The sequence below is a fragment of the Quercus lobata genome, chromosome 4 (genome assembly GCF_001633185.2).
Source record: "Quercus lobata isolate SW786 chromosome 4, ValleyOak3.0 Primary Assembly, whole genome shotgun sequence".
NCBI classification, from domain to species: domain Eukaryota; kingdom Viridiplantae; phylum Streptophyta; class Magnoliopsida; order Fagales; family Fagaceae; genus Quercus; species Quercus lobata.
In genome coordinates this window covers 21,519,204-21,533,427 of record NC_044907.1, presented here as the reverse complement: position 1 = coordinate 21,533,427, position 14,224 = coordinate 21,519,204, and positions in this window count along the sequence as shown.

Genomic DNA, 14,224 nt, shown 5'->3' with positions numbered 1-14,224 from the left:
TTTCATTTTGGTTCTAGAAAGCTTGAAAACATGATGTTAAGCTTAAAGATCATGAAATTCCTTTTGTTTTGACTGGTTGTAGGCAAAAATTAGTTTGAATCGAGTGAGATGTTACAAAAAAATTACTCCAATTATAGGTTTTTTTTTATTTTCTCTTAAGAAATGTGCATGATATTAATAAAAATCTGCTTTTATATTTCTTGAAATACCAAGCTGAATTTTTCACGATATTGCCATTGTAGGGCCCAATAATTTATGGGCCAGACCCACTTGCTCATGGGGAGTCCAAAGGCCCAAGCCGAAAAAGGTTATGGCCCGAGCTCAAAAATATAAGGCAAAAAATGGCCCGGAGATGCAGCCGAGGACAGTTTAGTCTTCGGCAGACCCAAAGCTCCATTGAGGAGAGGGGTAAAAAAGAGGTATAGGAACAAATTTGTAAGGAGATCTAAAATATCTTGGGAAAGTTATCCTTACTACCCTTCCCAGATAAGACTCTGCACCTAACAGAGCCGTATTCTTCAGCTTTATCAACCATCCCCAACAATTCTGGGATTAGACTGATGGGACAAATATCAGTCTTGTAAAGGTTGACCCTACACGTGGACGAAGGACAGCGGACGCAGGCTAGTATAAAAGAAAAAGTAAGTGAATCTGGAAAGGGGCTCCCATCCTACCTCCAGAAAAAAGGACTCCATGGGTGAAAACACCTTAACAACACATGCACATCACAGAAAAAATCCATCGTTGGGTAACCGGGGTAAGACCTGAATGATCCTCGGATCAAGTCCGAGGAGTCCAACCCCATAGGATGCGACGCTGTAGGGCTTAAATGTTCAAACCCAACTCCTTTTTCTACAGGAATTCCTCTAAAATCAAGACCGAAACATCGCCCCGTGACCAAAGGCAAGCTTTTCAAGCCCACTCTCTATAAATCATATTGTGAGGGATCTTTCATGTGCGAGCCCAACATCATTATTGGGCCGCAAAAGAACCATGTCCCTACAGCCATAATTTTACTTTGCATGGATGATCTCTAATATTTTGATCATAAAAATAGTATTTCATTACCTTAGGGTGAGTGCTTTTGACGGTACACTTCGGTTTAGGAAATTATTTTATTTTTTATGAATTACATGTTATTTTTAATAGGGTTCAATTGCATTCAAGGAATTTTCACATTTATATGAAGTGATACTATAAATTTTACTGATAAAATTTAGCTACAAAATTGGTTGTACCTTAAGTTTACAACCTTATTTAATATCTTTTTATTGGAAGTGAAATTTGACAAATCTACCATTGGATTATATTTCTTCTTATATCTTCCATACTTGCAAAAATTTCTATAAAATTAAATATTAATAACTATGTTATCAATAAATTATTTAAGTTGCAAGTTTTTTTTGTTTAAAATTATGCATAAAATGTAAGCTTATAGATCATATAGTAAATAATATCCAATTGGCTCAAAATTTGATATGTGTATTAAAAATATAAAGAATATGCAATTTAACGATTAAATTTTTAAAATATGTAGTAATGTGAACGATATTGAATAAGGTTGTAACCCTAGTTACAACCAAATTTATAGCTAAACTTTGTCTAGATTTAATTATAAAATACATGATTTTTTTTTCTTGGAAGTTCATTTAATTTTTCTTTTAATTAGGGATGTGATTTACTTGAGTAGGATGCATTTTTTTTTTTTTTTGGTTAAAAGGAAATTGCATTAACAAAAACTAAGAGGCCATAGTGGCCAGAGTAGCGGTAGTAAGTCTACCATAGTACATGCCATTAGCATCTGTAGTTAAATAGGATTCAATTTCTACAGATGGCGGAAAATCAAAAATAACAAAATCCACCTGGAGAGAGTACCCTCTTCTCGCCAAGGCATCCGCGATGCATTTTCATTTTATTATGATGCATCGATATTTTAATTAATTATTTTGAAATATATATATATATATATATATATTAAAATGTAGTGGGACCACACAACCACGAGGCAATCCATGGTTGCACCACATGGCAGCACGTGATTGTGCCTGAACAATAATCAAAATAAACTCTGATTATGATTTAGACTCCAAATTAATTATGACTTAGTCAATTTTAAGCTAATCTATTAATTAAGTCCAAATTAAAGTGATTAACCAATTGACATAAGTATGGATTAACCAATTGACCACTGCGCACCTTTGGTGCGGTGGTCACTCCATAAGTATAAATGCTTGTGGGGTGTGAGGGGGCAAGGGTCAGGGTTTAAGTCTTTAGGAAGGAGCTTCACACACATATACACTTAGATTAGGTTAGAGTAGAAATTTTATCTTGTATAAATATATATATATATATATATATATATATAGATAAAAGCATATGCATGGATAAACAAATAAAATGAACAACATACAAAAATTAAGAAGCACAAAGATAACATCAAACGAGTTATCAAAGAGGAAAACATCGGTAATGGGTGCAAAAACCTCTTCATGGCCTTGTTGTCGAAAACAATCCACAAGAATAGACGGTTGCAATACAATTCACTCACAAAACTCCAAGTATTTAGCAAAATAATACTCAACCCCTCCAAACTTCTATTTACAAACAACTTTGTAAATCTTTTTTCTATTCTGGCATCTGGATCTGCAAGTCCAGTTTTCCATCGCATAATAAAGTCTCCGTGATCACTTCCAATAATAATAAATACTAAAAAGAAAAGAAAAAAAATTATCATTGATTACTCCAAGACCTCTTGGAGATTTGAGAGTGCTCTCCAATATTTTCCAAGCACCAATCTACACCATGAACTCTGAAGCTTTCAATAAATATGTGTGCACAATGGTTTTAATCTCTTAAATAGGATTTGGCAATGGAGAGGAAGAAGATAGAGAGAATGAGAAGGTTTAATCGATAAGGTTTTAGGGTTCTCTCTAGCTCTTTAGTATGAGTATTGGGTGTTTTTTTCTCACTCAAATTTATGGGAAATGAGAGATATATAATGAGAGACTAGGGCTAGAACTGCAATATGATAAATAACATCTTTGTACGTCCGAAGTGTGGTATGAACTTTCAATCCAACTATTTTTCTACTTCAGTTTTCGTATCACAATTCGCTTGACACCACCGACTTCGTAAGAGCGAACTTATGCAGCTTTCAACCCAGTTTCAGTAACTTGACAACTTTACCTCACCAACCCAATATATATAAATATATATATATATGTATGTATGTATATATAGGTAAAACTTAGAAAAAATCCAATTAGATTATACAATTGAAGTTCAATTTTGCGCTATGTATCCTGTAAGGACCAGATTTTAGTTCCCAGCCCACTATGTAGATGGACTTAGGCCCAAAAAGCCTAAAAATAAGGAATTTGTAGAGACTGGGTAGGAAAATTAGGCTTTAGTTAATCAAACGAACACTGGGAAGGATTCAAATGATAAGAGAATGAAAAGAAAAAGGGTCGTGTTAAAAAAATCGTCCTCGGCAAAGTCTGAAGATGTCTATTCTTTTATAATACTCACAAGTCCGATTACAAGTTTGATTCTGGAATGCTACTTTGTTTCTCTCTTTTACTTCCCCTTTTTTTTCGATCCCCTAATCTTGTTTCCTCCTTCTTCTTTTATACTCTCCCTCCTTTTCATCTCCACCTTCCACCTGTATGCTAGATGGTTAGGGCTGATACTTGTCCCATCAGCACTTCCCATAAGTCCTCATGTAGTAGCTGTAAGGCTGAAATACATTGTTCAGGTATCACTTCTATATTAATGCAGCCAGGGAGTTAGCTGCAGTACATTTAATGCGGAAATAGCAGTTTTTTCCCCAGATATTTTGGGGCTCTTCCTTATCTTATATCTCTGCAATGTTTGTCCGCCCCAATTGAATTTTTGGGGTTGTCATCTTTGCTGTCAAACCATCTTCTAGGACGGCCAAGTTTGGCCAATGAAGTTTTCATCCTTGGCACACTCTCCGGAGCTATTATGACCAAACCCCATCTTTTATTTATCAATGCAATCTCCTCTGACAAAGACGTCTCCTCCTCGGGCAGATCCTTGTTCTCAGCTTGGGCCACAAGCCCAATATATTGATAAATAATGAACTTTTAGGCCCAAGGGCCCTACATATCCTAAATTATTTTTTTTAGAGAGAGTTTTATTTCTTAATTTTAGAGTCAAATGTGAGACCACATCATAAATATTCATCCAAGTGAATTATTACTACAAAAACCAAAGAATCTAAAATTAATAAACATAAAAAAATTTTAAAATTGACAATGTATATTTTCTATCTAATAATATTCTTATAAGACTTTTTAAAAAGTTAAAAAAGAAAAAGAAAAAAGAATGACTATCAATAATATTTAAATTATGTATGTAAGAATTATATTATATATGCATTTTAATGTATATATTTTAAGTATATCCATGCATATACATGAGTTACAAGTTAGTACAAATAAAAACCCCCTATAAAGTACATGAACACATGGAAATTAAGATTAAAAAAATTCAAAAAAATTTGTCATGGAATTAGACAACAATTACAAGACCTAAAAAGTACCAAATGCCCAAGAATATAGAACTCACCCTATTGCATGTTGTTGTGAAAAATTGTAACACATGGTAGTGTAGAAGGGAGACATTTAACCAAATCTCAAAGGAAGGAAAAATATTCCAAAATATTCCCTCACCTCACCTCACTCTTGTTCTATAAAAGGAAATCGTCATCCCTCAAAGCATCAAGCAAGCTTTCAATTTTTTTTTTTTTTTTTACAAGATAGAATTTCTACTTTAACCTAATCTAAGTGTATATGTGTGTGAAACTTACTGTTAGAGACTTGAACTCCGACCCTTGCCTCCAACACCCCACAGGCATTTAAATTTGTGGAGTGACCACCACACCAAAGGTTCGCGGTGGTAGCAAGCTTTCATTATTTGGCGTCGTCTATGTCCAAATAATAATGGCACCATTTAATAGGGCAAGAATATGGTGTTACATGATAGCTTTACTACCAATACTATCAACTATATCTCTTTCAATATACACAATCAAGTAATCATTCATCCACTAATCTTTCATTCGATTGCACAGTTCATTATCTATATATTTCATTGCTAAAAAATTATTTCCACTGTAGTAGTGAATATTTTAATTTATTATTAGTTAGTTTTTGTATTGACTATTTACAATTATTTTATTTAACTATTCAACTCAACTTTGACAACTTATTGGTTTTTTGTATTTTATTAAGAAGAATTTTTGTGTTGTCTATAGCATTACAATTAAGAATATTTGTTGCTGTACTTTTTCTTTTTGATTAAAAAAACCAAGATAAAAGTTTGTGTTGAAATGTTTGTTGTTGGGCTTCCTTTATGCTGGTCAAAACAAAAAACATAAAAAAAAAATTATATATAATAATTAATTAATGGATAAATTGCATAGTTAGTCTCTATTCTTTACACCTTATGTCAATTTAGTCTCTAACCTATTAAATGTAACCTATTAAATGTTGTGCCAATTTTGTCACTGCTATTATCCTTTGGATGAAAAAATTTGATGTGTTAAACGGAATAATAAAAAATAAGTTTTCATCACACATCAACTGTCAACTGTACCGTCATATCAGATTAAAAGAAAAACAAATTAAAATGTTCGCATGTGTTACATCTCCCTAAATGGTTCTAAATTTTGAACATAGATGACACCAAATAATGTTCTAACATTTATTTTAGGAGATATGTTATTATTATTTAGACATAGATGACGCCAAATAATGAAAAGATAAATGAAACTTAAAATTTATTTTAGGAAATATCTTACTCATACAATTATATCTCCTTAAAAATTGTTATTTTTAAATTTAAGAGAGATATGTATTATTTTTTATGATTTTTTATTTTTATAATTGTTAGATGTATATGGAAAGTTTGTTTATTTGAAAATATATTAAAATTTGAAATTATTGCACTTACTAAGGAATAGTTAATACAACATTTTGAAGAGGAATAGTTATTCCTCCTTTTGAAGAATAGCTATTTATCCCTTAAAAAAAAAATATTTATAAAGAATGGCTATTTCTTGTGATAAAAATATAACTAAACTAAAGAATAACTAAACTATAGGAATAACTATTATATTACATGCAACACAGTCTACCAAACATGCCTAATAGTTTCACTCTTTCCTCACGCTGAGTCAACAAGGTGACTGAATGCAAAATATGCAACTCAAGTGTTTTCCATTTACAAACAGAAACTCTGCTGGTAGTTGGGGAAAACAAAAAGGAGAATTAGAAATTTGAATTCATGGGCACCTATCATTATGATTGCTTCCTATCTAGCATAATTTTTTATACTTCTTGGCTTGTTGTTTTTCGTTTTTCCCCTTGGTGCCCTGCCATTTTCATATTGCCTTCCTTGATATCATCCCCTAATTTAAATGCTTAAATATGCAACTACAATGTTTTCCATTGACAAATGGAACCAAATCTACTGGTAATTGGTAAAACAATAAAAACGATTAGAACATGCTACACTTAGTCTTCTTACACTTACTACAATTTATTCCTCACCAAGTGAATTATCAACTAATGTTAAGTCAACTGCCGCAAGAACCGCCATCAAACCCACAAAAACAGTCATAAACAAATTGAAAAAAAAAAAAAAAAACCCAAATGAATATCCCTTTTTCAAAACCCCAATCCCAAATCAACCCACCGTGCATGCCGAAGTCCTTGCCATTGGAGTCGCCATCTACAACTTCAGATTAGGACTCACATGAGCATGAGGATGAGATGAGGAAGAATAGATGGAGATGTAGGCTAACAAGGAGAAACTTTTAGGGATTCATGGCCGTTTTGAAACAGCTTATTTAAATGAAACTGAAAACTTCTTGTTGAAAATATTCTGAATAAAGCTAAAAAATATCTGAAATAGTATAATGAGACTTATGAATAGTACCAAAAAGTGCAATGAGACTCATGAATAGTAGCAAAAATAAACGCACACTTAATCTGACTCGTGAACATTTTAAAATTTTTTTTTTAGAAGTCTGATATGGCAATACAATTAGCATTCAATATGGCATAGAAAATCATTTTTAATTTTTCCTTTTGACATGTCAGATTTTTCCATCTAAAGATAATGATAGAGATTAAATTAACACAACACTGAAAATGTTAGGGATCAAATTGACACAATTAAAAGGTTAGGGACAAAATTGAAATATAGTGTTAAGGACGGGGATTAACTATGTAATTTACCCTTAATTAATTAATTAATCAATCAAAATTCAAAAAAAAAAATCAATTAACCAATCAAATACAAGATAAAGTTGCAAAAAAACCTTCGGGATTGGGACAATCACAAACTCACCATTGTGTTATCAAATTTATATTATTGACTTTATGGTTTAAGAATTATCCAAGTGACATTGTAAAATATGTCATCTTTCCACAACTCAATTTGAAGTTTTCTACTAAAGAAGGGTTCAAGTGCACATTATTGTGTTTGCCTACTCCAACCTTTTTCCTCTTACAGACCAGACTATGGGAGAAGCCCAAGCAACATTCCAAGCCATAAAGCTTGTTGTATTTCACAAGTTTCAATATGTTATTTTTTAAGGATATTCCAAAGGGGTTAGTGAAGTCTGCAGAACCCCCATTGCACTCCCCTTGCTTTCTTGCCCTACTTTCTTCTGATTTGAGTAGAGCCTTAAATTCCCTCTCCGGATGATTTTAGTTTTGTGAATGTTAATTTTTTGTCTCACAATTTGGCCCTTTAGACAGCCGTTTGCAATAGGGATGAGCTCATCTTCATCTCTTTTCTTCCTTCTTGAGTTCTTGTTTTAGAAGTTGGAGATAAGCTGTGGGCCTGTGGTTCTGTCTTGTTCCTTCTTAATACATTCTTATTCTTAAAAAAAACATGATCATGTTATGTGCACATATTATCTGTTAAATATTAGCATTAATACACCATGTTGAATATGCTAGTATAGATGCGGAAGCGAAAACATAAAATATAAAACACAATAACACACGAGGGTTACGTGGTTCAGCCTAACGGCTTACATCCACGGAGGAAACCCTAAAGGGTTACATTAATAATATATTAGAGTGTAGTACAAATCCTGTGTTATAATGAATCATAACATGTGTATATATAGTAGACTAAACCCTAGACTAATAGACTTCTAGTACAAGTAGGAGACTTGGCTTGCACACAAAGTAGAATTAGGCTTGGGCTTATACTAATGGGTTAATATATCTCTAACACCCCCTCTCAAACTCAAGATGGAAACTTGATGAAATCTTGAGATTTGATAAGGTTGAGAAGATCCCTTGAATGAAGTTTGGCTCTGTGACGGTAGTTTGAGGAAGGTAATGATCTTGCAGTGTTGATGCGACTTCTAACGGTGGCTTGACTATACCGGAGAGTTTTGACGGCAGTAGTAGGAAGCCAAAGAAGATGAACGCAGCGAAGAAAAACACCGAGGAAGACAAAGATTGCTCTTAAATATACCGTAAGGACAGAAAACCATGGCCACAGGAAGGTGGCTCTGATACCATGTTAAATATTAGTATTAATACACCATATTGAATATGCTAGTATAGATGCGGAAGTGAAAGCATAAAATATAAAACACAATAACACATGAGGGTTACGTGGTTCAGCCTAACGGCTTACATCCACGGAGGAAACCCTAAAGGGTTACATTAATAATATATTAGAGTGTAGTACAAATCCTGTGTTATAATGAATCATAACATGTGTATATATAGTAGACTAAACCCTAGACTAATAGACTTCTAGTACAAGTAGGAGACTTGGCTTGCACACAAAGTAGAATTAGGTTTGGGCTTATACTAATGGGTTAATATATCTCTAACATTATCATTAAAAAAAATAATTTTAAAGATAGTATGTGCTCACCACACAGTGGCGGCTTGATCTACATGCAAGCCAAGGTGGTCACATGATCACCTTGACCTGCAAAAAACATGTATATATACACTTGCCAAAAAAGTATTATATGCTAAATTAACCTATTGTGACTACCCTAATAAAATTTTTGAATACTTTGACTTGAAAATTACAAAAATTTGGGTTCAACAAAAATAAGAGTAGTGCTATTACATTCACAAAATTTTTACAATAATCTTACAATAAATCTAATGTAGTAAGTTGTTACTGATTCTAATTTGGGCCAAATACTAATATTATTTTTTTACCCACCAATAACAACTTTTTGCATAAGATTTATAGTAAAAATGTTGTAGACGTAGCATTTACTCCAAAATTATTTTGCCTCCAAACATAATTCTTAATCTCTGTTTTTTAAAACTTAAATAACAACAATAAATATTAGCTCAAATAACAACATATATAAACCAAACAAAAACAAGATATGACAAAACAACAACAAGTGAAAAAATTATTCAACAAAAAGCCTATTATAAAACAAAAAGATAAAATTTGTAGCTCATTCAACCTATTTAATAAAAATAATTTCTAATTTCATTTTTCTTTAAAAAATGGTAACAATAAAAATATTGTGATAATTTAAATTTTTTAGTGACCACCCTAAAAAAAATTTCAAGAGCCGCCACTAACACCATGTGACCATTTTTTGTTATAGTTCACAAAATTAAGTTTGATTAATTCTTAAACTTTAGTGGTCAATTAGACAACATTGATATGTTCTCAATTTTTTTATTTTGTTTTAATATATATATATATATATATATATATATATAGACAACATTGATAACATAGGGGTTTGTTTGCAACTCACCCAAATCCCATTGGGTCTTTTTGTATTTTTTTTCCCCCCAAATTACAAATTACATCCTTTAGGCCTGATGGATTGTCATTATGATTCCTTAAGTTTATTTTTGGCATCCGTTCTTGATGATAACTCTTTATTTATCATTAGACCAAGATATTAACCAGTTTTTGGTATAAGTAAGGATTAAACTCTAAATCACTTATTCAACCATCAGAAACTTTACCAGTTGAGCTAACTAAAACTCACATATTTACTATCAAAGTTTTTTTTTTTTTTTTGAGGGGAATTTATTGTCAAAGTTGATTATTCAATCTAGACGGAAATATGGTCCGAGTGCAATTAGTATCAAGAGTTGAGATTGAATATTAAAAAGTGAACCTTTTTTTTTCCTGTCTTGGAATCCATTTTTTTTTTTAACTTGTTAACTTTCCTCATCAGTGTTGAGAGAGAAAAGAACAAAAAAAGAAAAAGAAAAAAAAGTTAACTGTTTAGCTTTCAATCTTAGCCTTTAATAAAAATTACACCCAATGCATCTCAATTCTCTATTCCCCTTGGATCCAATTACTCCTTTACCTATTAACAAAATTGGTATAGTTTTATTTATATAAAAATAATACTAATTTTTATTTAAATGAAACGTTATAATATGTTTTTTTTGTATTTAATTGTTTTTAATTCATTTGAGGTGGCAGAACTACTTGAATCTGAAAGGAAAGGTGTCAACTTCCCATGTGCTTTAGAAGTTAAAATTTGCCGGCACTTTGCTTGAAGACATGTCAAAACCAACAGATAGAGGTGCATAGGGAATACAATTTATCCAAAAGTTTCTTCTTATCCAAATATGCTAGCTTTTAGTGTTATATCACACATGATACTTGATCATAAATTCGTGCACTAATTATAAATTGACACTTAAAAAAATTGTAAAATTAATTGTAGAATTCAACAGTTTCTAGAGTTTTACTTTAAGAAAGAGTTCTTCTAATACCTTCAGGTTTTAAAAATCGAACTGGTCAATGAATCAGTTTTGCTTTCGATTCTTAGTTTTTACCAGTTTTTAGAGCATCTCCAACAAGTTTGGTATCCGGGTTTGTTAGCTAAAATTTGGAGAATTTGTGCACTGTTCATGCTCCAACAGGATCGGTATACCTGGATTTTTTTGGCTAATGAACAGTAGCCCATCAAGTTTGATGGGCTACTGTAAATTAGCAACTGATTTTTTTTTTTCATTAAAAAATTCCAGCACTTAATATTTTATCACTTCTTTCTCTTTCTTCTTTGATTTGTTTCTTCTCACAGAACAATTCTTGCTCTAACAAAACAATTCTTGCTCTCATAAAAAACTGATTTAATTTAAACAACAAATCTAAAATCAAAACAACAACAACAACAGATCAAGAGCAGAAAAAAAAAAATTAGAACAACAATAAAAGATCAAGAAAAAAAAAAATAGAGACGTGTGTGTGTGGTGGAGCAATAGTGGTGAGGAGGAGGAGCAGCGGTGGCGGTGTGGTGGAGCAAGGGCGATTTCTCCTTTCTCTCCATGCGTGTTTGTGTGTGTTTGAAGGTAATGGTAGAAAAAGAAAAGAAAAAGAGTAGAAAAGGAGAGAGCTGGAGAAAGAAATAGAGAGGGAGGTTCTGGAAGTGGAAAGTAGAGAAAAAGGAGAGTAGAGGATGAGATATATGGGTATACATGTGTGGTGTAGAAAAAACAAGAGAAAAAAAAAAGGAAACATATGGATGAAAGAATGGAAATACTATCACAATATTTTTACAATATTTTTACAATAAATCTTAAATAACATATTGTTATTAGCTAATATTGGTGAGTAAAAATATATTTTCAGTAGTGGGTTCAAATTATAATTAGTAACAACTTTCCATATAAGATTTTGTTATAATTCTTGTGAAAGTATTGCAAAAAATGTTGTAAATATAACACTTTTCATTAAAAAATATAATTGTTGGGAATAAATATAGGAATAATAAATAATGATAAAGAATGAATGAAGAAATAATATTTAAATGAGATAGAGAATGGGATAGAGAGTCTGTTGGAAAGTGTATTTAAAAAGTGGGTAGGCAAAAACTAAATGTCACTGTTCATTCTCCAAACAGTACAAAAATTTGTCTAATCTGCTGGAGATGCTCTTAACTGGTTTTTGCTGGTTTATGGATCGAATCATACCCAATTTTCGATTGAACCGATCAGACCGGCCAATCCGGTTCGGTTTTTAAAACTATGAATACCTCAAACAACTTCACAACTTTTGCAATACCACTTTTATGTGACAGATTGTAACTAGCTTTTTGTCACTTTTGTATGAAAGAACCACCTTTTTTTTCATTACTCAAAACTGTGCATTTGTTTGTGGTACTTAGATTAAAAAAAAAAAATTTAATAGAAAACTTGCAAGTTTGTGTTACTGATTAAAAAAGAAAAAGAAAAGTACTTCATTCACGGGGAAATCTGTGTTTTTCCTGAAAAAACAAAAGTACTTCATTGACCCATAAAAAAAAAAAAAAAAAAAGTACTTCATTGATTCACGGGGGGGATCTATCCAAAAATAATACTAATTTTTATTCAAATGAAATGTTATAAATTTTTTAGTATATATATATATATATATATATTTTTTTTTTTTAATTTCATTTGATGCGGCAGAAGTAGTTGAATTTGAAAGGGAGGGTGTCCCATCTCCATGTGCTTTTAGAATTAGTAGTGTCAAAATTTGCTCGGCACTTTGCTTGAAAACAGGTTCGAAACCAACAAATGAAGGTGCATTCGGAATACAACTTATCCAAAAGCTTTTTATTTGGTACTTGATGAAAAGTGGTGCCCTAATCACTGACGCTTCAAAAGTTGTGAAATTAACCATAGAATTCGATCGTATTCAGCGTTTGGAAGGAGAAAAATGAATGGAGTGAAAATAAATGAAAAAAATTTATTTTAGAATTTTTGTTTTGGATTTTTAATAAAGGGAATAGAAAGTTCATATTTCTTTATTTGAGAGTTTAATTGAGAAGGAAAATAATATGTAGGAGCGAACACTCATTTTTTTCTATTTTCTCAAAATCTTAAATTTTCATTCCTCCAAAATTCAGAAGGATTGTAGGAAATGAAATGAAATTTAATGAATTTTTTACTAAAACTCTCAAAGTATCCCTATATATTTAGTCATTTATTTTAAAATACAGGTTTAATAGTAATATTATTATAAAATAATTCCATTTTTTTTCTCTATATTACTCCTAAACAAAGTAATTTACCTTCCATTTTTTTTTAAAACATCTAACTTAAATACATTTCATTTAATTCATTTTTATTTCTTTATGAACATTCTAGTCGCTTATGAACTCTCAAATGAAACTTTAAGGGCAAATTACACTTGGCTCACCTGTGATTTATCTGAAAAACACTTTACCTACATGTGGTTTAAAATTAGCTCTTTACACACTTGACATAAGCTCTGTTTGTCTCTACTTATCCACCTTTGTTAAAAATATGGGTAAATTTGTATTTTTGCTACTCTTTTATGTTTCTCTCCTCTTAAAACGTAAAAAACTAAAAAAGAAAAGAAAAGAAAAATCTAAAATTTGAGTTTTGTAAAAATTAAAACTTTATTATTGGAGATTGCTTGTATTGTAGTATGGTGGGATTTAATCAATCATCTGAAAGTCTCCATGTGGGAGTGGATCTTCTCTTTTAGTTCCAATTGGGATTTCATTTCAACCATGTTATAAAACCTAGTTTTTAGAATTAAAAAAAAAAAAATGTTTTGGGAGGAGAGAGATATAAAAAAGTAGTAAAAATACAAATTTACCCCATATTTTTAACAGAGGTGGATAATGGGAGACAAATAGAGCTTATCTTAGGTGGGTAAAATACAAATTTTTAAACCACAGTTGGACAAAGTGTTTTTAAGACGAACTGTAGGTGAGCAAACTATAATTTCTCCTAACTTTAAAATTTTCCTCTAACAAAGAGAAGAAAAAAAAAGTCTTTTTAATATCACAAACAACTCGTGACAGATTGTGACTAACAATTAGTTATTTTCCTATAAATTTACTACTTTTTCTTTTAGAGTAATGCTCAAGACACAAAAAAGTACATAACTTTGTACTTAACTTGTCACATCATGACAAGTTATAATTGGGATAATGGTGTGGCACAAAATTGTGCAATTTTCTATGTCCTAAACATTACTCTTTTCTTTGCCACTCAAAATGATGTATATATTTGTAATACTAGAGATCTTTGTGTTTTTTACCTTAAAAAAAGAAAACTACTTTTCATTTGAGATTCACAAGGGGGGAATCTAGCTGTCTTCCACCCCCCCCCCTTATTTCCGTGAAACGTGTCCAATCACTATCATCTCTACACACACAAAACACAAACGCGTGTCTCTCAATGTGTTTATCTGTCCATGCCCA